The following is a 27,985-nucleotide window of genomic DNA, read 5'->3' on the forward strand; positions in this document are numbered from 1 at the left end:
TTGTTATATTAATTTAGGGAGCATAATAAATCTGGAGTGAAATATGTTTGCTGCAAATGCTAATTTGCTCGATGAGCATATCAATTAGATCTCTGAGGCATAGAAATTATGGCTGTTAAAGATCTCAAAGGTCATTCCTAGCTCTCTCCAAAGCAGAAAGGCAAGTGATTATATGCTGAAGGGGTTGGCTGTGGAGGAGTTAAGGTACAAATATGTAACACCAGTGAAGCGTTAAGCACTGTGCTGGGGGCTGCAAATTCTGGAGTCCCAGAAACTCCCCCATAGATCTGAAGTTGTTTGCTGACAACAATAATAATAACAACAAGAACAATAATGTCAGTAACAACAATGAAAGCTTCTACTTATTGAGTAATTACCATATCCTAGATATTGTGTAAGGGCTTTACAAATATTAACTTACTTAATCCTTGCAACAATCCTATAAGGCACTAGGTACTATTACTAGTCACAACTCGTAGGTGAGGAAATTGAATCAGAGGATTTTTACTTCTGGCTAAACTGAAAGAATAGGGATTGTATGTACTCTCCCTCCTGAAACAACCGAAACACTCAACAACAGTTCCCAAGACATTGGACATGAGTCAACAAAGAACAGTGATCCTCGAGAAATGGGAGGCAAATGAGGCCAGCCTCTTGATCATCTCAGCATGCTTCCTGGGGAAAGTTTTCAGTCCTCACTGCTGACTCAGGAAATACAGGAAGAGCCCAGTATGCTCCTTGAGTTGAGGATACAGAACTGGGTGTCCAAAGAAGTCAAAGTAGCCAGTGTGTAGGGCAAAGCACCAGAAAGAAGAGAGCTTAACAGAGAACTCCAGAACTCTGCAGAAGGTCACTCACAATTATTCAGCTTACTGATCCATGCAGGAGAAGCCACCGAGGCCAGGGAAAGGACCACCTGAAAGAATTAGAGGAAACATTACTCAGAGTTCACACAGAACTCGCAATAGTGCCTGTTCCCAACAGCCAGAGTGGAAAACGCTCCTAATTCATCAGTTCAGAAGACCACTACGGGTCTTGTAATACCAATAAGGTGGGAAAAATTAACACTAGACTAAATGCTGCTCTGGACATGACTAATGAAACTTAAAAGGAAACCCCGAAATGATCAAACATCCCCCAAACACAGCTCAAACAATATATTTGAGAAATATAAACTGTGACCTGGCCAGATAAAACATTTAAGTGGATGCGCTAAATGTGTAAAAGTTAAAGAAAAATACACATTCTCTCATTTCTGATTGTAAGCATGCTGTCTTAGTTCATTTGGGCTGCTATAACAAAATACCATACTCTAGGCAGCTTATAAACAACAGACATTTATTTCTCACAGCTCTGGAGGCAGGGAAGTCCAAGATCAAGGCATCAGCAGATTTGGAGTTTGGTGAGGACCTGCTTTCTGGTTCAGAGATGGCACTTTCTTGCTGTGTCCTCACATGGTGGAAGGGCTAGCTAGCTCTCTGGGATCACTATTATAAAGGCACTAATCCCATTTATGAGGGCTCTGCCCCATAACCTAATCAGCGCCCCAGATTCTCACCTCCAAATAACTACCACCTTGGGGATGAGTATTTCAACATATGAATTTTAGGGGGATACAATTCAGGACATAGCATATATGAAATTAAAATTATCTCTATTTATTATATTTATTTTTTATTTATTGAAGGAATACAACAATGTCCAGCACAATTCAAGGTAAAATTTAAAATGTCCAGCATTTAATTAAAAAAAAAAAATAACCACACATGTAAAAGCAGAAAAACTATGAGAAAATTGAAACTGGGAGGTAGAGGTTGCAGTGAGCTGAGATCCTGCCACTGTATTTTAACCTGAGTGACAAAGTAGAATGAGAGGCCATCTTAAAAAAAAAAAAAAAAAGAAAGGAAAATAATGAGAGAATCAATCAAACCTGACCCAGAAATGACATAGGGGATAGAATTAGCGGCTAAAATTTTTTAAATAGGCCGGGCATGGTGGCTCACGCCTGTAATCCAAGCACTTTGGAGGCCAAGGCAGGTGGATTACCTGAGGTCGGGAGTTCAAGACCAGCCTGACCAACATGGTAAATTTTAGGGGGATATAATTAAAAAAAAAATTTTTTTTTAATGGTCACTATAACTATATTCCATATGTTCTAGAAGATAGAGGAAAACATAAATATGTTAAGTAGATAAAAGATTTCTTTAAAAAAACAAATAAAATTTCCAAAGATGTAAACTATAATATCAGAGATAAAAGAACATCAAATGAGACTCATAGCAGATTAGACAGTAGAGAAGATTAATGAACTTAATGAAATAGCAATAGAAACTATCCAAAATTAAACACAGAAAAAAACATATTTTAAACATGAACAGAGTGTTAAGAGAACTGTGGGATAAATTTAAGTGGCAAAATAAACACAAAATTCTAAAATCACAATAAGATACCACTTCATACCCACTAGGATGGCTATAAAGTAGTACTTAGGAATTTATAAGATTAATGCCTATATTAGAAAAGAAGAAATATCTCAAAAAAACATGAAGAAATATCTCAAAAAAAATGAAAAAATAAAGCTATAGACCAATATGCCTCAGAAACATAGATGCAAAATTTTTAAATAAAATGTTAGTAAATTGGATCCATTCATATAAAAATTGGTAAATAGATCATGACTAATCAGGAAAGCAAGATTAGTTTAACATGAAAAAAATCAATCAGTGTACCTCACCAAGTTAATAAACTAAAAAAGAAACCATATGACCATCTCAATGGATACAGAAAAAAGTATTTGAGAAAATCTAACATCTGTTTCTTTTATTTTATTTTATTTTTTTTTTTAGAGATGGGATCTCACTATGTTGGCCAACCTGGTCTTGAACTCCTGGGCTTAAGCGATCCTCTCACTTCGGCCTCCCAAAGTCCTAGAATTATAGGTGTGAGCTGTCACCTAACATCTGTTTCATCCTAACATCCATTTCTGATTTTAAAAAAATAAAAATTCAGGAAATTAGGAATAAGTGAGAATGTCCTTGTATAACTCTGTTCCTATGCTGCTATGAAGAAATACCTGAGACTGGATAATTTATAGAGAAAAGAGGTTAAATTGACTCACATTTCCGCATGGCTGGGGAGACCTCAGGAAACTTACAATCATGGCTGAAGGCACCTCTTCACAGGGGGGCAGGAGAGAGAATGAGTGTCAACAGGGGAAATGCCAGACACTAATAAAACCATCAGATCTCATGAGAACCCACTCACCATGATGGCAACAGCATGGGGGAAACTGCCCCCATGATTCAATTACCTCCCACTGGGTCCCTCCCATAAAACGTAGGGATTATGGAGATTACAATTCAAAATGACACTTGGATAGGGACACAGTCAAATTGTATCAGTTCTCGACCAGATAAAAGGGCATCTAGTGAAAAACCTTCAGCAAGTTAAAACTGAAATCAGCACATTTGCGAATTTCGCAGACAGAAGGCTTTAGAAGAGGGTGTACTTGTTTTAAACTAGATTTCTTTTTGTTTGTGTGACCTATGGATTTTATTTATTCAGTTTCCCACCCCTGCAAGCACAGAAAGCTGAAAACTAATTTGATTCAGTTTTCCCAGATGCAATCTCAAGTGTATTTTATGTTAGTTTTTAAAGTTTTAGAATTTTAACCAAAGTTGGCACAAAGTGACTGTTATTGTTATATGTCCCCTACACAAATATGCATTAGTCTGAGATTTTTCTTTATCGTAAAGCAATTTAGACCACTGTGTATCTAATAAAATTACATCTAGATTTAAAGGAAAAAACCTTCAGCAAATATGATACTCAGTGATGAAAAGGTAGGACTGGGTGTGATGGTGCACACCTGTAATCCCAGCCACTCAGAGCGGTGAACTGCTCGAGCCCAAGAGTTCCAGGCTCCAGTGAGCCATGATTGAGCAACTGCACTCCAGTCTGTGCCACAGAGTAAGTCCTTGTATCTTACAAAAAAAGAGAAGGGATACATTTTTTTTTTCTGATAATACCACAAATAAGACAAGCAAGTCTTCTCTCATCACTTCTACTCAATATTGTTCTAACCAGTGCAATAAGGCTAAAAATAATAATGGGGGGCAGATTGGACAGGAAGAATTAAAACTGTCTTTACGGACAAATACCATGATGGTTTAAGTAGAAAATCCCATGGATTTTTAACCAAAAAAGTTTCTTCTACCAAAAAGCTATAGAACTAATGAATTTATCAAGGTTGCAGAATACAAGATCAATATACAAAAATCAGTTCTGCATATTAGCAATCAACTGTGAGAAATAGATTTTTTTTTTTTTTTTTTGGTGGTGACAGAGTTTCTCCACATTGCCCAAGCTGGTCTTGATCTCCTAGACTCAAGCAATTTGTCTACCTGAACCTCCCAAAGTGCTGAGATTATAGGTGCAAGCCACCAAGTGTGGCCTAATTTTTTTTTATATATATTTTTGTAGAGTCAGGGTCTCTCCATGTTTCCCAGACTGATCTCAATTTCCTAGGCTCAAGTGATCCACCTGCCTTGGCTTCCCAAAGTGCTGGAATCACATGTGTGAGCCACTGCACCCAGCTTAAGAAATTGAATTTTTAAAATTACTATTACAATATAACAAAATATGAAATAAAGACAAGCTTGACAAAAAAAGGATAAGATTCATACAATGTAAGCATTGCCAAGACAAACTAAAGACCCAAAAAAAGAAAGCTGTACCACGTTTGTATATCAAAGACTTCATATTGTTAACATGCAATTTTCCCAAAAACTGATCTGTAGGTTCAATTCAACCCTAGTCAAAAATCTCATATATATATGAACCGCCTCCCGGGTTCAAGCGATTCTCCTGCCTCAGTCTCCTGAGTAGCTGGGATTACAGGCACATGCCACCATGCCCAGCTAACTTTTGTATTTTTAGTACAGACTGTGTTTCACCATGTTGGCCAGACTGGTCTTGAACTCCTGACCTCGTGATCCACCCACCTCGGCCCCCCCAAGGTGCTGGGATCAGAGGCAAGAGCCACCACACCTGGCCAAAAACAACTTTTTAAATGAAGAACAAAATTAGAGAATGTACACTACCTGACTTCAATATTTACAAAGCTATAGCAATCAAAACAGTGATACTGATATAAAGACAGACAAATCAATGAAACAGAAAGCCCAGAAACTGGCACCTGTATATGGTTAATTGATTTTTGACCATAGTCCAGAGACAGTTTGGTAGAGAAAGGGTCATCTTTTCAGCAAATGTTCCTGGAATAATTATAAATATATATAAAGTGATGAATTTCAATCCAAACCTCATACAGTATACCAAAATCAACTCAAAGTGAACTGTAGACCTAAATATAAAACCTAAGGCTATACAATTTCTGGAAGAAAACATAGAACAACATTTTTGTTTCTTGCTGTGTTGGATTGAGTAGTGTACTCCCCAAAATCACGTTCTTCTCGGAACTTCAGAATGTGACTTGACTTGATATAGGGCCATTGCAGATCTGAGTAGTTAAGAAGAAATCATACTGGAGCAGATTGGCTGCTTAATCCAATATGGCTGATGTCCTTATAAGAAGAGACACAAGACACACAGGGGGAATGCCAAGTGAATATAGAGTCAGAGATTGGAGTCATGGGTGTATAAGCCAACCAATGGCAAGGATTGGAGGTAACCATCAGGAGCCAGGAGAGAGTTATGGAGCAGTTTCTCCCTTGGAGCCTCCAGAACCATGAGAGAATTAATTTCTATTGCTTTAAACCACCTGATTTATGGTTCTTTGTTACAGAGAACCCTAAGAAATTAATGCACTTGCCTTGGGCTAGGAAAGGATTTCTTAACTGTAACATCAAATGTAGGATCCATTTAAAAAATGATAAATTGGTGTTCATAAAAAGAATGTCTGCTTGTTGAAAGACATTTTTAAAGAATAAAAAGATATGCCACAGACTGGGAGAAAACATTAGCAAATCATATCTGATAAAGGACCTATAGTCAGAATATATACAGAATTCTCAAAAAGAAAATTGAAACTCAAAGGTTTAAAATGAATGAAGGATTTGAACAACAATTTCACCAATGAAGAAATACAAATGGCAAATGTGCATGTGAAAATCTGCTCAACCTCATTAGCCATTAAGGAAATGCAAATTAAAACTAAAATGAGACACCGCTACACCTCTTACAATGTCTAAAATTAAAAATACTGATTGCTATGGTTTGAACGTGTCCTCTCCATACCTCGGGTGTGAAAACCTAATGACCAACATGGTAATATTAGGAAGTGGGGCCTTTGAGAAGTGGTTAGGCCATAAGGGCTCCTCCCTTATGGGTGGGATTCTGACTCTTATCAAAGAGACTTCCTTTCTGGGCCCAGCGCCTGTAATCCCGGCACTTAGGGGCACTTAGGGAGGCTGAGACAGGTGGATCACCTGAGGTCAGGAGTTCGTAGACCAGGCTCATCAACATGGAGAAACCCCGTCTCTACTAAAAATACAAAATTAGCCGGGCTTGGCAGTGCATGCATGTAATCCCAGCTACTCGGGAGGTTGAAGTAGGAGAATCCCTTGAACACCAGAGGTGGAGGTTGCGGTGAGCTGAGATTGATACTGCACTCCAGCCTGGGCAACAAGAGCAAAACTCTGTCTCAAAAGAGAGAGAGAGAGAGAGAGAGAGAGAGAGAGAGAGAGAGAGAGAGAGAGAGAGAGAGAAAGACTTCCTGGAGTGTTCAGCTCACTTGCTCTTCTGCTTTCTGCCATGGGAGGACACAGCCTTGCACCCTTCCACGGGACATAGCCCTCACCAGACACGTGAACCTGCTGACATCTTGATCTTGGACTCCTCAGCTTCCACAACTGTGAGAAATAAAGTTCGGCTCTTAATAAATTACCCAGTCTCAGGCACTGTGTTTTAGCAGCACAAAATGAAATAAGACGCAGGCCATATTGCTATGGTCTGAACGTTGTGTCCCCCCCACCTCCCCAATTCTTATGTTAAAAACTGATTGACCGATGTGTGGTATTAGGAGATGGGGCCTTCAGGATATGATTAGATCATGAGGGCTCTACTGTCACAAACAAGATCTGTGTCCTTATAAAAGGGTCCCCAGGTGCCAGGTTCAGTGGGTCATACCCATAATCTCAGTACTTGGGAGGCCGAGGTGGGCAGATCACCTGAGGTCAGGAGTTTGAGACCAGTCTGGCCAACATGTTGAAACCCTGTCCCTACTAAAAATACAAAAATTAGTTGCGTGTGGGGACACATGCCTGTAGTCCCAGCCCTGGGAGGCTGAGGCAGGAGAATCGCTGGAACCCAGGAGGCTGAGGTTGCAGTGAGCAGAGATAGTGCCACTGCACTCCAAATGGGGCAACAGAGAGAGATGCTGTCTCTAAATAAATAAATAAATAAGAAGCCCCAGACCTCGCTAGCCCTTTCTACCAGGTGAGGACACATCTAGAAGGTGCTGTCTATGAATCAGAATGGAAATCCTCACCAGACATTGAAACTACTGGTGCCTTGATCTTGAGATAAGTTTCTCACAGTTCTGGAGAAATAAGCTACTCGGTTTGTATATTTCGCTACAACAGTTCCAACAGACTGAGACACGTATCAGGAGATCAAGAGGTGGTGAGGTTGTGGTGAAATGGGGACTTTTATGTGGCTGGAAAACAGTTTGGCAGATTTTAAAAAGTTAAACATATACATACAATATGACCCAACCATTCCAATTCTAGACCTTTCCCCAAAAGAGGGGAAAGCATACAATCACTTCTACATGAAGTCCCACAGAAGCAGTATTTGTAGTCATCAAACACTGGATATAGCCCAAATGTCAATTAACAGGTGAATGGATAAACCAATCATGGCACATCTACACAATGGAATATTACTCAGCAATAAAAAGGAATGACTATATATATTTTTTAGACAGGATCTCACTCTGTGGCCCAGACTGGAGTGCAGCGGCACAATCTTGGCTGACTGCAATCTCTGCCCCCCAGGCTCAAGCAATTCTCCTGCCTCAGCCTCCTGAGCAGCAGAGATTACAGGTGTGCACCACCACACCCAGCTGATTTTTTTGTATTTTTAGTAGAGACAGGGTTCCACCATGTTAGCCAGGCTGGTCTCAAACTCTTGACCTCAAGTGATCCACCCACTTCAGCCTCCCAAACTGCTGGGATTACAGGTGTGAGCCACCATGCCCGGCCAGAAATACACTGCTGACACATTTAACAACATGAATGAAATCTCAAAATAAATTATGCTGCTGTGTGAAAGAAGCCAGTCTAACAAAAGCATATCCTGTATAATTTCACTTATATAAATTTCTAGAAAATGCAGACTAATTGATTGTGACAGAAAGCAGATCAGTGGTTTTCCAGAGATAAGGGTAATGGGGGCGGAGCATGAGGAAAGTTTTAGAGGTGATGAATACGCTCATTATCTTAGTTGTGGTGATAACTTGATGCATGCTTATGTCAAACTTATAATACTGTACACGTTGGCCAAGTGTGGTTTATGTCATCCCACCTCAGTAAACCTGCTGCAGAAATAAAAAGCTTTAGCTGGGCATGATGACTCATGCATTTAGTCCCAGCACTTTGCGAGGCCAAGGCAAGAGCATTTCTTGAAGAGGTAGGGCACGTTGGCTCAAGCCTGTAATTCCAGCCCTTTGGGAGGCTGAGGCGTGTGGACCACGAGGTCAGGAGTTCGAGACCAGCCTGGGCAATGTGGTGAAACCCATCTCTACTAAAAATACAAAAAATTAGCAGGGCGTGGTGGCAGGTGCCTGTAATCCCAGCTATTCAGGAGAAAGAGATGGAGGTTGCAGTAAGCCAAGATCACACCACTGCACTCCAGCCCGGATGACAGTGTGAGACTCCATCATCTTAGAAAAAAAAAAAAAAGAGGATTCCTTGAGCCCAGGGATTCAAGACCAGCCTGGGCAACATAATGAGTCCAGGTGCCTACAATTTTTTTTTTTAAAGAAATTGGCTAGGCGTGGTGGTGCATATCTGTAGCTACTTGGAGGCTGTGGTAGGAAGACTGCTTGAGGCCAGGAGTCTGAGGCTACCATAAACTAGGTTTGTGCTACTGCCCTCCAACCTGGGTGACAGAGTAGATCCTGAAAAAATTTTTTCAAAAACAGATAAAACAAGTTCCCCAAGGTCATACGTCTGATAAATAACAGTCTGCTTCCAACTGCTAAACACTCGAGCACTACTTTATCCTGCAAGGTACATGTGATCATTCCCATTTTATAGATGAAAGAGTGAGAATCCAAAGGATGATGTGACCTCTCCAGTGTTACTATTAAGTGACAGAGCTGAAATTTACAGCCATGTCTCTTTGACTCCATATCCAATATTCTTTCTGTCACATGCTCTACATTCTTGCTGTTTATTTGAATACTTTGGACACCGTGTGCACAGCCTCTGCTCTCCCAAGGGGGTCTGGTTACCTCCTCCTCGCTCCACACCTCTGCCTTCAGAAATAAAGCCCATTCTGGATTCCCTGTCCTCACCCATACATTATTCCTCAGCTGCTTACCTTCTATACCTGAAGACATGGGAACAAATCAATTTGTAAATGCCCAGAAGAGAACAGGACTCTTAGTAACTGCCAATGCATCTTTGTGAAAGCAAGAGCTTGCTGGGCGCTTGGAACGCAGCCCCTGCCTGTTTTAAAGAAATAGGCATTCAGAATCGAGACTGATAGATCAACGTGCGGGCAGCACTTAACAGTTTCAGAGCCCTTTCTTGATTCAGTAAGCTTGCTGTTTTCACACCCTTCCCTACATTATTTTTCAGATGAAGCAATTCACGCTGGTGATGAGGCTTGAAAAAAAATAATAAATAGCCGAGCCTGCATTCGAACTCATCCTTTTTGGAGGAAGGAGGTTGTTTTGAATTCTGGATCTTATTTAGGTCATGGTAGTATGAACATCTGACCACTTTGTTCAATATAAGCCTGAACTTTATACAGTCAGTGTTGTTGATGAAAAAAACCAAAACACCTGGGTTTCTCGAGGGAGTGCTTTCTATCATAAGAGGGTCCTAACAGAGCTCAGGCGGCTGCTAACAAGAATTATGCAAAGGAAACTCCTACAGAAGAAAGAAGCTGGGCATGACAACTTCTGAGGTTCACTCCAGATCTAATGTCTAATGGTCTTTGAATAATAGAGGTCCTAGATTCACTTTATTTTTCTTTTTTTGAGACAGAGTCTCACTCTGTCAACCAGGCTGAAGTGCAATGGTGAGTTCTCAGTTCACTGCAACCTCTGCCTCCCAGGTTCAAGTGATTCTTCTGCCTCAGCCTCCTGAGTAGCTGAAACTACAGGCGTGTGCCACTACACTTGGCTAATTTTTGTATTTTTAGTAGAGACAGAGTTTCACTATGTTGGCCAGGCTGGTCTTGAGCTCCTGACCTCATGATCTGCCCAACTTGGCCTCCAACAGTGCTGAGATTACAGGCGTGAGCCACCACAACCGTTTTTTTTTTTTTTTTTTTTTTTTTTTTTTTTTTTTTTGACACAGAGTCTCACTCTGTCACCAGGCGCCAGTCTGAAATGCAGTGGTGCAATCACAGCTCACTGCAACCTCCACCTCCCAGGTTCAAGCGATTCTCCTGCCCCAGCCTCTCGAATAGCTGGGATTACAGGTGCCCAACACCACATCTGGCTAATTTGTTGTATTTTTAGCAGAGACAGGATTTCGCCGTGTTGCGCAGGCTGGTCTCGAACTCCTGACCTCAAGCAATCCACCCACCTCAGCCTCCCAAAGAGCAGTTCACTCTTTAACATGGTTTGGATGCTTGTCCTCTCCAGATTGCACAATGAAATATGATTCCCAGTGTTGAAGGTGACACCTGGTGGGAGGTGATTGGATCATGGGGGTGGATCCCTCGTAAATGGTTTAGCACCATCCCCTTAGTGATAAGTGAGTTCTCGCTCAGTTAGTACACAGATCTCATTGTTCATTAATAAAATCTGCCCCCCCGCCACACCTTGCTCTTTTGCTCCAACCGTCACCATGTGACATGCTTGCTCTCCCTTGTCTTCTGCCATGATTGAAAGCTTCCTGAGGCCCTCACCAGATGCAGACAGTAAAGTGGCACCATGCTTCATACGGAGCCTGCAAAACTATGTGCCAATGAAACATCTTTTCAGAGGCTGCAGCGAGCTGAGATTGCGCCACTGCACTCCAGCCTACGTGACAAAGCGAGATTCTATCTCAAACAAACAAACAAACAAACAAAACCCAAAAAACAAAAATTAAACCTCTCTTCTCTATAAATTACCCAGTCTCAGGTATTCCTTTATAGTAATGCAAGAACAACCTAATTCATGCTTAGAGCCCTGGTGCTGTTAGGTGTGAGGTTAGGCCTGAAAAATGATCTCTGCCTTGTCCCCTCTCCTAACTAATTCAGTATTTCTCAACCACTGGACTGCATTTACATGTGTGGTGCAAATCTTTAATCATTGTGCAAACTTGTTTTGGCTGCAGCAAAGAAGAGATGGCAGTCTACGTTGTCCACTAGATAGAACATTGAGATGCAGGGCAAAGCAGGGCACGGCTCTCCCTCTACACCAAGGACACGCTTTACATAAGTCTGCATTTTGTAAACTATAAATGGAGTGATACAGTATTGGATAGCACAAATCTGGATATCAAGAAACACAATTAGCACAATAAAGAAGTCACTTGTGTAATCCACCTCGGGAGGCTGAGGTGGGCAGATCACTTGAGGCCAAGAGACTAGCCTGGCCAACATGGTGAAACACCATCTCTACTAAAAATACAAAAATTAGCCGGGTGTGGTAGTGTGCACCTGTAATCCCAGCTACTCAGGAGGCTGAAGCAGGAGATTCACTTGAACCCGGGAGGCAGAGGTTGCAATGAGATGAGATTGTGCCACTGGACTCTAGCCTGGGCAACAGAATGAGACTTCATCTCAAAGAAGAAGTTGGGGGTGGGGAGGGGAAGAGGAAGAGAGAGGAAGAATAAGAGAGAAGGGAAGAGAAGAGAAGGAGGAAGAGGAGGTGGTGGTGAAGGAGGAGGAGGAGGAGGAGGAGGAGGAGGAGGAGCTGTTTATTTGTGAGGGGTAAGTTGAGGGTTGGCTTCTTCCGAGGAAACAGTATAATGCCTACCTCCTATAATGACACTCTAGAATGTTCTTCCATCCTCACAGTCATCAGACTGTAATTATTTTAAGTCTTTTAATCCTTCCAACTAACCTCTTTAAAACTCAAGTGTTTAAAGGCATCTTTTCATTCAAGAAAGCTGAAACTGTACATATTTGGACAAGTCATAATATTGAACAACTAACTAGTTTTTACAAAAAAAAAAAAACCATAACATTTTTAGAATCGTGGTATACAGGAATACCAAGAGGATAAAATGAGACAGCCAACATGAAAGTATTCCAGGTAATTTTTATTCTTTTATCATCACCTTGGAAAGATATGAGTACTGTAAGTTGATTATTGTTCTGAATGGTTAGAATTCTATTTCTTGGCGATATTGCTATATGTATGTCTGTGTATGATTTTATTTATTTATTTATTTATTTATTTATTTATTTATTTATTTTATTGAGACAAGGTCTCACACTGTTGCCCAGTAGCAGATCATAGCTCACTGTAACCTCAAACTCCTGGGCTTAAGCAATCCTCCCACCTCAGCCTCCTGAGTAGCTTGGACTACAGGTGCATGCCGCCATGCCTGGCTGATTTTTTTCGTTTTTATTTTTGTAGAGGTGCAGTCTTGCTGTGTTGTCCAGGCTGGTCTTGAACCCCTGGACTCAAGCAATTCTTTTGCCTGAGCCTCCCAAAACGCTAGCATTATAGGCATGAAACACTGTGCCTGGCTCGTGTATGACTTTAAATTTCATCCTATCTTCAAAGCAGGTGTTTGAACTTAAAGCAAGCAAAACAAGCCTCAACAAATGAATGAAATAAACTACATGTATTTGTTGAACCTCCAGCAAACCAAATTTAAATACTTGTTAAACTTTACCTGAAAACTAAATGAATCTCAAGTAAAACAACAAAACAAGCCAAAGACTCAGTGGGTTATTTCTAACTAGTCTGGTGTTTTCTGGTCCATCCTCTTTGGTGCCTGATCCGAGTTTCAGGTCCCAGTCCAGATTCTCTACAGTCATCACAGGGCTTCTCTAAAACATAAAAACGTGGCCCTTGGGAATGGAAGACAGAGGGAAGATGCAGAGAGGTGCCAGACAATCATTGTGTGTTTCCCTATGAAGTCAACACAAAGACCATGAGGCTTGAATGTTTATTTTATAGAAGGTGGGAAAGGGAATCATTTACGATGAAATTCCAAGCTGCCAGGACAGGACAATCTGTCCCTAATCGAGCATCACAACACACCCTGGTGCTTTGATTGAGAACTTGCTTAAAGAAAATTGCCCTCAGTGAGAATCCATTCAGGAACCTGTTCCACTGTGTCTTGCTTGGAATCAGATTTTTTTTCCTCATTTGAATGATAGGTTATTATTATGTACCTGAGGAAACATGTGAGGCTATTGAATGTGGGTGTCATACAATATTTCACTCAATGCAATTTAATGAAGGGCAACCAGAATTGCTGTGTTTAACCTCCTTTACTTAAACAATCAGCAGTTCATCCAAGTGCAAAGTTGTTAAAGACTCATTTACTGTGCTGGAGTGGAAATTTTCTTGGGCTTTGGGGTGGGGCAGACATGGTTTGTATCCTAGTTTTCCGTCAGTAATATAAGAATAATTACGGCTACCAAACAAGAGATAAAATGAGCTCATATAAGTAACTTCTTGGCATATAAAAGGTACTCAATACAATATTTTCCCAGCCTTGCGCGGTGGCTCACACCTATAATCCCAGCACTTTGGGAGGCCAAGGTGGGTGGATCACGAGGTCAAGAGATCAATACCATCCTGGTAAACATGGTGAAACCCTGTCTCTACTAAAAATACAAAAATTAGCTGGGCATGGTGGCACATGCCTGTAGTCCCAGCTGCTTGGGAGGCTGAGGCAGGAGAATTGCTTGAACTCAGGAGGCGGAGGTTGCAGTGAGCCGAGATTGCACCATTGCACTCCAGCCTGGGTAACAAGAGCGAAACTCCATCTCAAATATATATATATATATATATATTTTTCCCCCCTTCCCAGTTGGCAAGCCAAGATTCATCTTCCAAACTGATCTTTTCAGTAATTGCTGGGTCCTTTCCAAACGGGACAGCAGATGATGAATTTGTCGACTTAGCTTGATTACAACTCCAGAAATGCTTCCTACGGGTTGCCAGCCAAGAATCAAATCTCCATCGGATCATGAAAATCTTTCACCTTTTATGAAGGTATCTTCTGCTCTTGTCCTTAAGTTAGTGGTAAGATACTATCATCTCCTGTGACTACAGTGTCAGTCTGTTCTGAGAGGCAGAGCAATCAATCATTAAATGATGAGGAATTAATGAGAACTCTATGTGAAGTTGTGTACGTATTACTCATTAGCTCCAAGGAATAAACATTTTTTAAAATGAAATAGTTGATTAACTGAGCCTGCACATTTTAAAGTCTTTTAGAACATATTGTAAAATTGAGCTCAAGGATGTGCCATCAGAAGTGTGTGGGAATATCCTTTTCCCCCCAACCTCATTAAATCTAAGCATTGCCATTTCTCCTTATTTTTACTAATATGAAATGTGAAAGGGCATGATGTCTAATTTGTAATGCATTATTGGACATCTTTCCATATGTTTATTGGCCATTAATGTTTATTCTTCCTTGTTCATGTGTTCAGCCTATTGCTCTTTGGAGGCTAATTTTTTTCTTATTGCTTTATAAAAGATCATTGTAGCATAGATGCATTAATCCTTTCTTTTTTTCCTTTGAGATAGAGTCTCGGTCTGTAGGTCAGGCTGGAGAGCAGTAGCACAATCTTGGCTCACTGCAACCTCCACCCCTCCAGTTTAAGCAATTCTCCTGCCTCAGCCTCCAGAGTAGCTGGGACTACAGACACATGCCACCATGCTTGGCTAACTTTTGTATTTTTAGTAGAGATGGGGTTTCACCATGTTGGCCAGGTTGGTCACGAACTTCTGACCTCAGGTGATCCTCCTGCCTTGGCTTCCCAAAGTGCTGGGATTACAGGCATGAACCACCGCACCCAGCCGATGCATTAACTCTTGATCACATATACAATAACTGCTTGAGGTTTTTTGTTTGTTTTATCCAGTATATTATGTCACTTTTAAGGTTTATTATTCTGTTTTTAAGAATTGCCTAAAAAACAATGAGCAACCATTTGACCTATCTAATATACATCTACTGAATGCCAACCATATGCCAGTTTCTGTGCCAAGCATTGGTGGTAGGAGAGGAAAAAAATCTCAAATCACTGCCCTCTAAGAGATCATAGTCCAGTGAGGATAGTGAAGAACAGTCATAAAAACTAGTGCTATCAACACAGTGCAATTGTTATAATCAAGGGAAGTACTGGGGGCTGTAGGAGTAGAATAAGGGCATCCTAACCTAGTTCAGAGAGGAGGAGGGGAATGAGGGAAGGTGACAGAGCAAGGAGGGCATCCTGGGAACATGAAAGAGTGTAGGAAGAGGGAAGATCCCAAGGCATCAAAGAGGCTCAGTCTTTTCGAAGATTCCAAATAGTTCAGTGACTAAAGTACATGATATAGAGGGTTGGGAGAGGCTTATTCAGGGGGAGAGATTTCACAGTAACAAAGCTGGACACACAGGCTGGAACCAGATCATCAAGGTCCCTGGTTGTCGGCATAATGTAACTGAATGTCAAGCTGAGAACCATGGGCTGCTACTGGGGGTTCTGGGCTCAGAAGAGACCTGCTCAGAGCTAGGTATATGTGGAAAGGCATAGACTGAAAGCAAGAATCCAGTAAGCTGGGTAAACGAACAAGACAGGAAGGAAACTTGGTTTCCAATGGGGCAGGCTACTCAATCTTCTCTGGGAGGATGCTGGGACAAGATGGCACTGAGCCTCGGCATGCATAAGCCCTTCCCAGAAAGATCAGCTCCTGTTGCTGATATCCTGGAGTCACATTCAAAGGCACAAGAGAAGCATTCATTGCCACAGCCTCCCATCTCAGCTTTGGCCACCCAGGGACACTGCAGCCCTGATTCCTGGGATTTGCTTATCCTGGATAGGCAGGAAAGAGGGGTGGCAAGGAAGCCAAGGCCCATAAATCTGCTGACTTTAATTCACGAGGCTCTCACCAACAACCCTCTGTATACAAACCCACAGAGAGGAATGAGGTTATTTGGTTATTTGGTGCAAGGATAAGAAAATCACAAAACATAAGATAAAAAGCTGGCCTAAGCCTGACGTCACATAATAGTGACTATACAACTAGAGTCTAAGAATTAGGAAAAGCTTCAAGGGGCTTTCAGGAACTGGCCCTAAAAGGCTGAGCGACGTTTCAATTGTAAGAAAAATGGGAGAGAGAATTAGAAGTTTTGGGCAAAGGATGTGACTTTTCAGCTCAAAGGAAGGCATTTTGAATAAAGTTTTCAGAAATAAGGCTAGAAAAAGAAGTGGAGCCCCATCTTGGGTTTTGTTCTCCAGATAGTGGAGTTAGTGACGATATTGATCTAGGAAGCACTAGGGAGAGAAGCATTCTAGGAGAATAACTTCAGAGTCATATTTACATAGACTGGAAACCAAGCCACTAGTGAAGAGACCATTGCATGTCTCAGGCTGCTCTGAGTGATGGCAGTGAGAAATGAGGGGAGGCACAGATTGCAGGGTCACTACAGAGGTCAAGGACCTCAGAGATCAAGGTGTGGTTTAGGGTGATGCTCTTTTACAGAGTCAGCTTAGGGAATTAGCAAGAAGCTGCTGGTATCCAAGACCAGACTGTTGAGTCTTCAAACCACAGGATATCTGAACTGGCAGAGGCTTTAGAGTTCATGATTTCAGTGGAAGAGACACAATCCCCACCTATAGGAGGAATGTGAAAACTTGAATCTAGGTGGGCTCTGCAACTGCAAAATCGCAAATCTGCAATTTAGTCCACTTTCTTTTCCAGCTTTACTTCTGAATATTTTATTCAAAATACCCTCCCTTGAGCTGAAACATCACCCAGGCTTTTAGGGCCAGCTCCCAGATTCAACACAGTGATGCTGCACTCCAGGCAGCATCATCTGAGGAAGCTCAACTGGGACAGAAGGATCCACTTCCAAGATGGCTCACTCCTGTGTTTGGCAAGCTGGGGCTGGCTGTCAGCTGGGAACTCATCTGGGGCAGTTGGTAGATTACCAATAGTGTATGGTGAAACTGTGCCAGTTTCTGAACCCTGGCCTTGAGACACTGACATCTTCCATTTCTCAACTCTTGGAAAATTTACTCTTAGAACACAGCTGCCATACTGTGAGGAAGCCCAAGCAGCCCTGTGACAAAGTTGACGTGAAAAAGTATCACACCCCTGACTGATTTTTTTTTTTTTTTAAGCAAAAACCAGTGGAGGCTCAAATGTGGCTGTCTAGCTATAGTTGGCCACCTCTACTGGATGACTGTTCCCTTTAACTATTGCTATGTAACAGGCTTCCTGAAAATTCAGCAACTGCTGGGCACAGTGCCTCATGCCTATAATTCCAGCACTTTGGGAGGGTGAAGTGGGAGGATTGCTTGAGTCCAGGAGCTCAAGACCAGACTGGGCAACATGGTGAGACCCTATCTCAAAAAACTTTTTAAAATTAGCTGGATGTGGTGGCATGCACCTGTAGTCCCATCTACTCAGGAGGCTGAGGAGGGAGGATCCCTTGAGCCCAGGAAATTGAACTGCAGTGAGCTATGATAGTAGTACTGCACTCCAGCCTGGGTGACAGAGAAGAGAGAGAGAGAGAGACAGAGACAGAGACAGAGAAGGGAGGGAGAGAGGAAGAGAGGGGAGGGAAGAAGGAAGGAAGGAAGGAAGGAAGGAAGGAAGGAAGGAAGGAAGGAAGGAAGGAAGGAAATGTAGCAGATGAAAACAATAGTTTTAACAGTCCTTGCCATGGTCAGGAAAAAAAATACAAATAAAAATTTTAAAAAATTTAAAAAACCTCAACAACAATCATTTACTTTGCCCATGAACTGCCTGTTTCTACTGATTGGAACACAGCAGTGCCCACTTGCTCATGTACTGTCTTTGGCTGCTTTCAGGCAGCAGTGGTGGAGTTAAATGTTTGTGACTGAGACCACATGGCCCACAAAGCTTAACATATTCACTATCTGGCAATTTAGAGGTTGAAGGAGAAGAAAACACTCACTCAAAGGCTGCACACAAGTCTACACATGAATCCAGACAAAAACTCAGGACTCTCTCATCTCAGTCTTGTGCGATTTACTCCCTTCTGCTAAGACTTATTAAGCACATCTATAAAGCTACAAGTTTAAAAGACATGCAGATAAAGAAACAACCACCTAGAAAAATCTATAACAGGCTGGGTACAGTGGCTCGTGCCTGTAATCCCAGCACTTTGGGAGGCCAAGGCAGATGGATCACTTGAGGTCAGGAGTTTGGGACCAGCCTGGCCAACACGGCGAAACCCCGTCTCTACTTAAAAAAACACAAAAATTAGCTGGGCATGGTTGCAGGCACCTGTAATTTCAGCTACTTGGGAGGCTGAGGCAGGAGAAAGGCTTGAACCCGGGAGGCGAAGGTTGCAGTGAGCCGAGATCGTGCCACTGCACTCCAATCTAGGCGACACAGTGAGACTCCTTCTAAAAAAAAAAAATAAGAAAAAAAAAGAAAAGTCTGCAATAAAAGTGAGCACAGCACATGACAGAAACAAGAACAAGTGCTTTTCACTCCTGCTGCAGTGGCTGGGAAGAGCTCTTGTGTGCCTTCCCAGAATCTGGCCTCCTAATGATAGCATCCTAATTCCCCCGAAGAAGCCACTCTGTCCTGTCAGTTTCTGCAGTTTGAGTGAGGCAGACCTCACCATTCGGCTCCGGCCCTGGTCACTGTGCTCTGTTCAGGGATGTCCAGATGATACAAACCTGCCCTTGAGAGTCCACCCTCAGACTCTGGCTGGCTCTTCTGAGACAAACAAGAATTCTTTCCCTGCAGTGGCCAAGCTGGCGGACTGTCAGCCTGGAGCCATTGGTGGCCACCTCTGTCGCCACATTGAGAGGGCCGGGCCAAGTTCTCCCAGAGGAAAGCAGAACCGGGAGCTCCAGAGAGACTCCGTGTGACACAGAGTCAGTCTGAACTCTTCCACGACGTGAGGAAATCTCCTTTTCTCCTTAAACTTCTGAGAGTTGTCACTCTTGTCATTGTAACTCAAAAATTCCAACCAACGTTGTTCTCTTCCTAGCAACCACCAGCCGGCTCACTTGTGAATCTTTTTCTCTTCTAATCCGATTCTCAGATGCCTGCTTTCTGCATCAGCTTTCTCCATCTAGGAATGCAAATTTCAGAAACCAGTCATGCCCGAGGCACGCCTGAGAGGAGTGGAGCCAAGTCTGAGGATGAATTTGTGTTCGCTGTGTGAGCCATTGTGCGGCTATTCAAAACCCATTCAATGTGTTTCTCTAGCCATCCTAAGTACACCGTTAGTATTGTCTCTGTCACCAGCTAAATGATGGGGATATTTCCACTCAGGATCTCGATAGACTTGTGGCTCTGGCATCAGATGTGTGTGAGATGAATGCGCTTGGAGCTTTGGAAGCAGGAGGTCTGCTGCCCTTGGAAAACCTGCTGAAGTCTGGACCCCATTCTTCTCTTTTCTTTTTTCTTTTCTTCTTTTTCTTTTCTTTTCTTTTCTTTTCCTTTGAGGAGGGGCTGCCTCCTGCAATGGGCATCTCCAGAGTGGGCAGGGGGCAACTGGGAAAGGTGGTCAGCAGCACCTTGACCTTGAGTGGGCCCAGATCTTAGATCTCCAGTCCCTGCTGCTTTATTTCTTCCTCTTTTTCTTAAGGGACAGAGGTCTCACTATGTTGCCCAGGCTAGAGTGCAGTGGCTGTTCACAGGCACAATCCCTGCCGCTTTAGAACGTCCTGGAGAGCTTTCCGAAAGTCCAGGTTCCAGTCTCTATCCCTGCAAGACTGAATCCGTAGGTCTCGGGAAAGAAATCCTGATACTAGAAAGCTCCATACTTCTTTCTTTTTCTTTTCTTTTTTTAATGTAGATGAGATCTCACTATGTTGCCCAGACTAGTCTCAAACTCCTAGGCTCAAGCAATCCTCCCACCTTAGCCTCCCGAAGTGCTGGGACTCTAGGTGTGAGCCTGGCCAAAGCTCTTCCCTTCTAAAGGGCAGCCATGTTGCAGAATCATCCACATGACATGTCCAGAGGCCAGTGTCCTTCTTCCTCTTTCAGGGGGCCCTCACACTTGTCCCCTAAGGTACCTCTCCTCCTAGTCTCTAGGGCTCCTGAATGGAACCATTCCCCTCCGTGGCCTGCCTAGGGTTACCTTTGTGGAGTCAGAGGCTGTTAGGGAGGACTATATGGAACCACTGACCTAGTGCACCCCCATAACTTGCCATTAAGGAAACCAGCTGAGGAGCAGGGCCACCAAATGAATTTCCCAAGATCGCATAGCACATCCAGGGCTTAACGAGCAGGGTGGACACCTGGGGGCTGGAAAATCGTCCTAGGCCTGGTCTCACACAACGCTTTCTTTTTTAATTTTTTTAAATTTTTAAATTTTATTATTATTATTATTATTCTCTGGGACAGGGTCTTGCTTTGTCAGCCAGGCTGGAGGGCGGTGGTGCGATCACAGCTCACTACAGCCTCAACCTTCCAAGCTCGGGTAATCCCTCCTACCTCAGCCTCCCACATAGCTAGGACTATGGGCACAGGCTACCACATGCAGCTAATTTTTTTAAAAAAATTTTTTTGTAGAGATAGGGGAGGGGAGGGGGTTTCCCTATGTTTCCCAGGCTGGTCTTAAACTCCTCGCCTCAAGGAGTTTAAGATCCTCCCACTTTGGCCTCCCAAAGTGCTGGGATTACAGGCATGAGCCACACTGCGCCTGACCTCACATACTCTGAATTATATGGGGTGGGGTCCTAACCAACTCGGCCTTCCAAGCCAGCCTCAATGGCAGCTATTCTCCATCCTGAAAGTGGGAAGGAGCTGCCTATTGAGGGAGAGGTGGGCCTTCTTCCCATCTCTCCATCCTCACCTAGAAGATGATTTCCCGTTTCTCCATCTTCACCTATTGGCTACACAGGGGCTGCCTGGAGTTTTAACACTGATCCAGCAGCTCACCTGGCTCCTGCATAAGTGTGCGACCTTTCTTCCGTGGGGTGGGGGAGGTGTGGGTCTGGGTGGCGGGCAATGATTCCACCTCCAGCCCAGCTCCTTCTCTTTGGTCCTGCCCCTCAGGGTTTTACATATCCATATAACCACTGACTCAGGTCAGCTCTTTCCAGTCCAGTGTCAACATGAGCGAGTGACAGAGCCTGACGACCATGACTCAGGGGAGGACAGTGGTGAGTCATCACGAGAGACTCCTTCCCTAGTCTGGCCACTCTGCTCCAGACTGTGTTGAGAGACTGAGAATAATAACACCTTTTGGACTGGCCTTTTAAAAATAGAACCAATGGAGTCTGCGGCTTTAGGAGAAGAAGTCTTAGGAGTCAGGTGCTCAGCCAGCTAGCTTATCATTCCCTGGAGGACACCTTGCCCACTGGTAATTGGAGAGTGTTGTCCTAGGCCACTTGAGGTGGGTTTTCTGAGTCTTTTGGAGGTTACAGAATCTTACAACATGTGCTGTAAGCCAAGGACACACCCTACCCAAAATTTATATACACATTCATGCAAAATGTTTCATACAATTTCAGGGGTTCATGGAACCCCCTGACACCCAATCATGGGCTCTAGCAGTGAATTCCCGATATCTGGGCTCTATTTGTCTAATAATTCTATGAAATACGTTTCTTCCGAATTCTATACTCCCCACACCCTCCATAATTTTTTTATTTTAATTTTTGGTCTTCACTTATTTAAGAAACATGTATTGAGTGCTATCCACTCCTTGTGAAAAGTACAGTATTTCTGGGAGAGAGGAAAGAGGAAGGGCCCCCACCTGGGACGTCTGCAAGAAGGTTGTGGACACTGGAGGTGCAGACGCACTGAAGAAGTGACTGGTCACGGTTGACACTCAGAGAGGTGACTGCTACCCACCTCTTCACCCCTTCCCTGGCTTGTTTTGGCAAGATCCTTCCCTCAATACTAGAAGTAAGTCATCGTGTGTCGATGTCAGCCCTGGCAATCCTATTCCTTTTTTTTTTTTTTTTTTTGGTGAGACAGTCTCACTCTTGTCCCCCTGGCTGGAGTGCAGTGGTGCGATCTTGGCTCACTGCAATCTCTGCCTCCTGGGTTTAAGATTCTCCTGCCTCAGCCTCCCAAGTAGCTAGGACGACAGGTGCCCGCCACCATGCCAGGCTGGTTTTTGTATTTTTAGTATAGATGGGGTTTCACCATGTTGGCCAGGCTGGTCTTGAACTCCTGACCTCAGGTGATCTGTCCACCTTGGCCTTTCAAAGTGCTGGAATTACAAGCATGAGCAACCGTGTCTGGCCCCATTCCCCTTTTTGAGTGTTTCCAACCCCAGTTTTGGCCAAAGAGACCTAAGGGAAGTCAGTCTGGGACTCTCAATTCTTAGAAAAAATACAGAGCCTCAGAAAAAAAGGCTTTTGGGCTGGATTACAGGTGGCTCTGGTGAAATCCCATCTCTATAAAAGAGGAAGAAGAAGAAGAGGAAGGAGGAGGAGGAGGAGGAAGAGGAGGAGGAGGAGGAGGAAGAGGAGGAGGAGGAGGAGGAAGAGGAGGAGGAGGAGGAGGAAGAGGAGGACGAGGAGGAAGAGGAGGAGGAGGAGGAGGAAGAGGAGGACGAGGAGGAAGAGGAGGAGGAGGAGGAGGAAGAGGAGGAGGAGGAAGAGGAGGAGGAGGAGGAGGAAGAGGAGAAGGAGGAGGAAGAGGAGGAGGAGGAGGAGGAAGAGGAGGAGGAGGAAGAGGAGGATGAGGAGGAGGAGGAAGAGGAGGAGGAGGAGGGTAGGGGAAGAAGAAGAAGGAGAAGGAGAAAAGGAGGAGGAGAGTAGGAGAAGAAGAAGGAGGAGGAGGAGGAAGAGAAAAGGAGGAGGAGGAGGGTTGGGGAGGAAGAAGAAGAAGAAGGAGAGAGACTGGGCTCTTGATCTCAGTGATCAGCACCTCTGAGCAGCCCTGCATCCTCTGGCTCCTGGTCTTCTAGGAAAGACAATAAGATCTGTTTCATTTAAGCCACTATTGGATGGGTTTTGTAACTTTTAGCCAAAACCATTGGTCACTGATGCAAATGAACAGTCCCAGAAGTAGGGGGTATGCACAAAGGACTGATGGGTTTCTAAAAAGCAGGACCATTGTGGCAGACGCGTCAATCAAGTCACCCATCTGACAGTATTCCCTTCTCAGACACGTGTATTTTCACAAGTCTTGCTGAGAAGAAATGAAATTGATCCACACCCTTCCCAAAAAACATTCAAGGTCATTGGCCAGTGGTTGTACAGGTCATTGTACAATGTTATGCAAGGATGCCCCTTTGTCTTTTCCCTAAGGCCAAGGCAGACATAGGGTCCAAACTAGGGTGTCTGCAAGAAAGGACACTGGTATTTTGTTCCACTGTTGAATATCTGTCTAGCCAGCTGATTTGCGAAACTTTTCATCTACTACTTGAGCTGGGGAAAATATGAAATGGCATGGCAGAGGGTTATCAGGGAGGGAGGGTGCCAAAAAGGTCACCTTGAATCCTTACTCCCTAGGAATTAAAGAAAATAAACTGCACACTTTCACATAAAATACACTGTAAATGGTGCCTGAGGAGGTGGGCGACATGGTGGTCCTGATACACCTCAAGGGAGGAGGTGGGGGGCCGGCGACCCAGTATCACTGCCTGTAACATTGAGGGGAATGGTCATACTCAGTCCGGCATCTGCTACTAAGATCTGTCCCCAGATCATTTGTCTTCTAGAGAGGATCATACTTAAAACTTGGAGGACTATCTCTGATTCCCATGACACCAACTAGGTGTACGACAGTCCAATTCTACTCAGACACTGACTAACCAGCGTTAGTGTCAGACTCCATAGGTTTAAGAGCTCAGTCCCACAAAACAGCCCTCACTTGGGATGTCAGCTGTGAGTCCTGGGTTTCTGGGCTACCTGCACCTTCATTCAACTTGGCTACAAATTCAGGAATCCCCATGGCCTGTGCCTGCTTCAGGTACAATAATTTGCTAGAACGACTCACAGAGCTCAGGAAAATACTACACTCACACTTTATTATAAAGGAAAGGACTGAACAGCTAGGTGAAGAGGTGCATAGGGTAAAGGCTGGAAGGGTCCCGAGTTCAGGAGCCTCTGCCCCTGTGGAGTCAGGGTGCACCATCCTCCTCATGCATGAATGTGCTCATCAACTCAGAAGCTCCCAAACCCTTCTGTTTCCTTCGGGGAATTTTATGGCAATTTAATTACATAGCCATGGTTGATTAAATCATGTTGATTTAAATCATGGTTGATTAAATTCAGCCATTGGTGACTGAATTCAAACTCCTGCCCCTGTCCCCTCCCCAGTGGGACTGAATGTTCCAGCCCTGTAATCACATGATTGATTCCTCTGATGACCAGCCCCATCCTGAAGTCATCTAGGTGCCCAAGAAGAGTGACCTTATTCACATACACTATCATATATGGCTGAAGACAGACAAGGACTCAAAGGCTCCTTTGAGTAACAAAAGACACTCCTTTCACTCAAAAAATCCCAAAGGATTTAGGAGCTCCTTGTCAAAAACCAGGGACCAGACAAGGACCACACACACAAACACACACACACACACACACACACACACACACACACACACACATTACATTATACCACGGGGATTATATAGTAATTGGTGTTTCACCAATTATTAAGAAATCTTAACTTTTTGGAGTATAAATAGGGTTACCAGGACCCTTTTGAGGATCAAAAAGGATGCATAAGCCAGGACTGTCCTGGGCAAATTAGAATGCATGGTCCACTTAATATAGAAATTTATCTCTCTCTTTCAGTAGGTACATTAACTAACACATACCTTCCCTGTTTCCCTGCCCACCGACCCCTCACTTTGCCCTTCCCATTGAGTAGTAAGTCCCATGATGTCATCTTGTTGAGGTTCCTTAATTTACCTTCACTTTTCTACAAAGGTATACAATTAAGGTATCACAGCATACTCAACTACGAAGGTGCAGGGACAGATGGAGAAATGAATCCCCTAACTCTCAGAGTAGCCTGGGTGGGCCCTGGGGCTGTCAGAGCCCTTGGCCCATTGCTTTGGCCCATGAGTGGTCAACAAATGTCATCTTTTCTTGGCGATTTGGAAGCACTATTTTAGGCTGTTAGTAAAATCTTGTTTTGACATTTAGGATACAATTTTGTTTGTTCAATTATTTCACTTCAATTCCAAATGCAACTAAAAACCCTTTTTCTCCTCTTTTGTGTGTTACGAGTTAGTAACAGGAGCTCCCTCTGGGTGAACAGAGAATGTGATGGCTTTGGCAGGCAGAGTAAGCATTGGATCTCAGCCCCGTCTACATCTCAGCTGGGAACCCATGTGCTGGGCACAAAACATTCATGGTCCAATGGGCACATTCCACAGAATACACATCGTAGAAGTTGCCATGTAACCATTCTCCCCGGGAGTTGTGCAGTGCCATTGCCCTGGGCTGCTTCCTCTCCCAAGAATTGACTGTGCTACAAATACAGTCAGTTTCACTATAAAATGACGTACGTGTTCCTAAAAATCACTGTGCTATGTAAAATCGTGTGATTAAAAATCATAGGGCAGGTCTGGTGTGGTGGCTCATGTCTGTCATCTCAGCACTTTGGGAGGCCGAGGCAGGAAGATCATAAGGTCAGGAGATCAAGACCATCCTGGCCAACATGGTGAAACCCCGACTCTACTAAAAATACGAAAATTAGCTGGGCGTGGTGGCATGCTCCTATAGTCCCAGATACTTGGGAGGCTGAGGCAGGAGAATTGCTTGAACCCAGGAGGTGGAGGTTGCAGTGAGCCGAGATCGTGCCATTGCACTCCAGCCTGGCACCTGGTGACAGAGGGAGACTCTGTCTCCAAAAAAAGAGAGAGAGAGAAAAAAAAAAGAATTTGAGGTGAGTTCATATAGCAAAGTAAAAGGAAGTTTATTAGAGAAGTAAAGAAACAAAAGAATGGCCACTCCACGAGCAGAGCAGTCCCGAGGACTGCAGGTTGGCTGTTTTTACAGTTATTTTCTAAGTATATGCTAAACAAGGGGTGGGTTATTCATGAGTTTTCTGGGAAAACGGTGGGCAATTCCCAGAACTGAGAGAGCGGGCGTGGTGGCTGACGCCTGTAATCCAAGCACTTTGGAGGCCAAGGTGGGCGGATCACCTGAGGTCGGGAGTTCAAGACCAGCCTGACCAACACGGTGAAATCCCGTCTTTAAAAAATAATAAATAAATAAATAAATAAATAAAAAGAACTGAGGGTTCCTCCCCTTTTTAGATCATACAGATGAACTTCCTGATGTTGCCATGGCATTTGTCAACTGTCGTGGCACTGGTGGGAGTGTCTCTTAGCATGCTAATGTATTATAATAAGCGTATGATGAGGAGTGAAGACAACCAGAGGTCACTTTCACGGCCATTTTGGTTTTGGTGGGATTTGGCCAGCTTCCTTACCTCATGCTGTGTCATTAGCAAGGTCTTTGTGACCTGTGCTAACCTCCTATGTCATCGTGTGACTAAGAATACCTAACCTCCTGGAAATGCAGCCCAGTAGGTCTCAACCTCATTTTATCCAAGATGGAGTCGCTCTGGTTTCAATGCCTCTGATAGAAATACACACCATAGAAGATGCCATGTAACCATTGTCCCCTGGAGTGATGCAGTGTCATCTGAAATCAGGACATCAGCTCTAACACCATTTGGAGGTAATTGTGGCTCATAACACACTTGGAGAACTGAGGCAGCTGGTAGGTGTCTGAAGTGTATGTATTTGTATTCTCTGTTGAATTCCTATTCAGCATTCCTTTTGATGCTATTGAATTTTACTGGAGTCCTGTGATCCCGGAAGACAGCAATAGGTAAAGAAATCCCGTGACTATTCTGTGTTCTGGAAATAGCTTACTACAAACAGCGACACTTCACATGTGACTTAGACATGCCTCATGGAAGGTCCGTTGTTAACTGTGACAAGGCCAGACACAGAGCCTCTAAATGGCTTTTCTTGTAAGCCTCGTAAAATGCATAGCTGAACTGTTTTGCCCCACTGATCAATCAGAACCAAAATCCTTGTTAACCAAACAGGTTAAGCTTCTCTCCTTCCCTGAGGCCCCTCAACCTCAGCCACAGACAGCCCTTCCCTATGAGAGATCCTCCTGGGAGCAGGCTGACACTCTTTGATCTGCTCTATTTGATCACTACAGCCTTTTATCTTAGCGTTCACACTGGTTCCTTCTAGCCTTGTTTACTTCTCTCCATAAAAGAAAAACTGGTTTTGCCTAACCCTGGAGATGCTTACAAATCTCGTTGTTAAAATGTTCTTTCTTTTGCCATAGTCCACCGCCCTTTGTGAAAAATCTTGAAATAAAAGTTTTCTTACCTTGGTCCAGATTTGTTTTTCACTTGACACGGCACGGCTCAGTTCAGCTGGAAGCAGTTTTCTGCTTTCACCTAGTGTCCTGTGGATGAAATCACACGTAAACAAATGCAAAATTTGCATTATGCTCAAATTGTTCTTCAATATATCAACTGCATTGGAACAAATTTGCATTTTCAAAACAAACTCTAAAGCAGAACAGACTAGAGATGTCTGACCCAGACACTTTGAACTGCAGTGGTGTACGCAATTATTTACATGCCAGGGTCCCTGTTACGTGACAGTTTGTTTTTTTTAAAACTTACGGAAAGAGAGATGCCAGATGAGCATTTTTATATGTGCAAAAATCCATTACA

The 27,985-nt window shown here is 43.5% G+C and overlaps 1 long non-coding RNA gene across 1 annotated transcript; it reads right to left on the bottom strand.

The window, feature by feature from the left end:
* Positions 1 to 336: 336 nt before the first annotated feature.
* LOC141582891 (uncharacterized) lies at positions 337 to 27,810 on the bottom strand. The gene is made up of 2 exons (XR_012515799.1): positions 27,633 to 27,810; positions 337 to 916 (listed from the first exon to the last, which is right to left on the bottom strand). It is a non-coding gene; the product is annotated as an uncharacterized LOC141582891 (long non-coding RNA).
* Positions 27,811 to 27,985: the final 175 nt, after the last annotated feature.

The sequence above is a fragment of the Saimiri boliviensis genome, chromosome 2 (assembly GCF_048565385.1).
Source record: "Saimiri boliviensis isolate mSaiBol1 chromosome 2, mSaiBol1.pri, whole genome shotgun sequence".
NCBI classification, from domain to species: Eukaryota; Metazoa; Chordata; class Mammalia; order Primates; family Cebidae; genus Saimiri; species Saimiri boliviensis.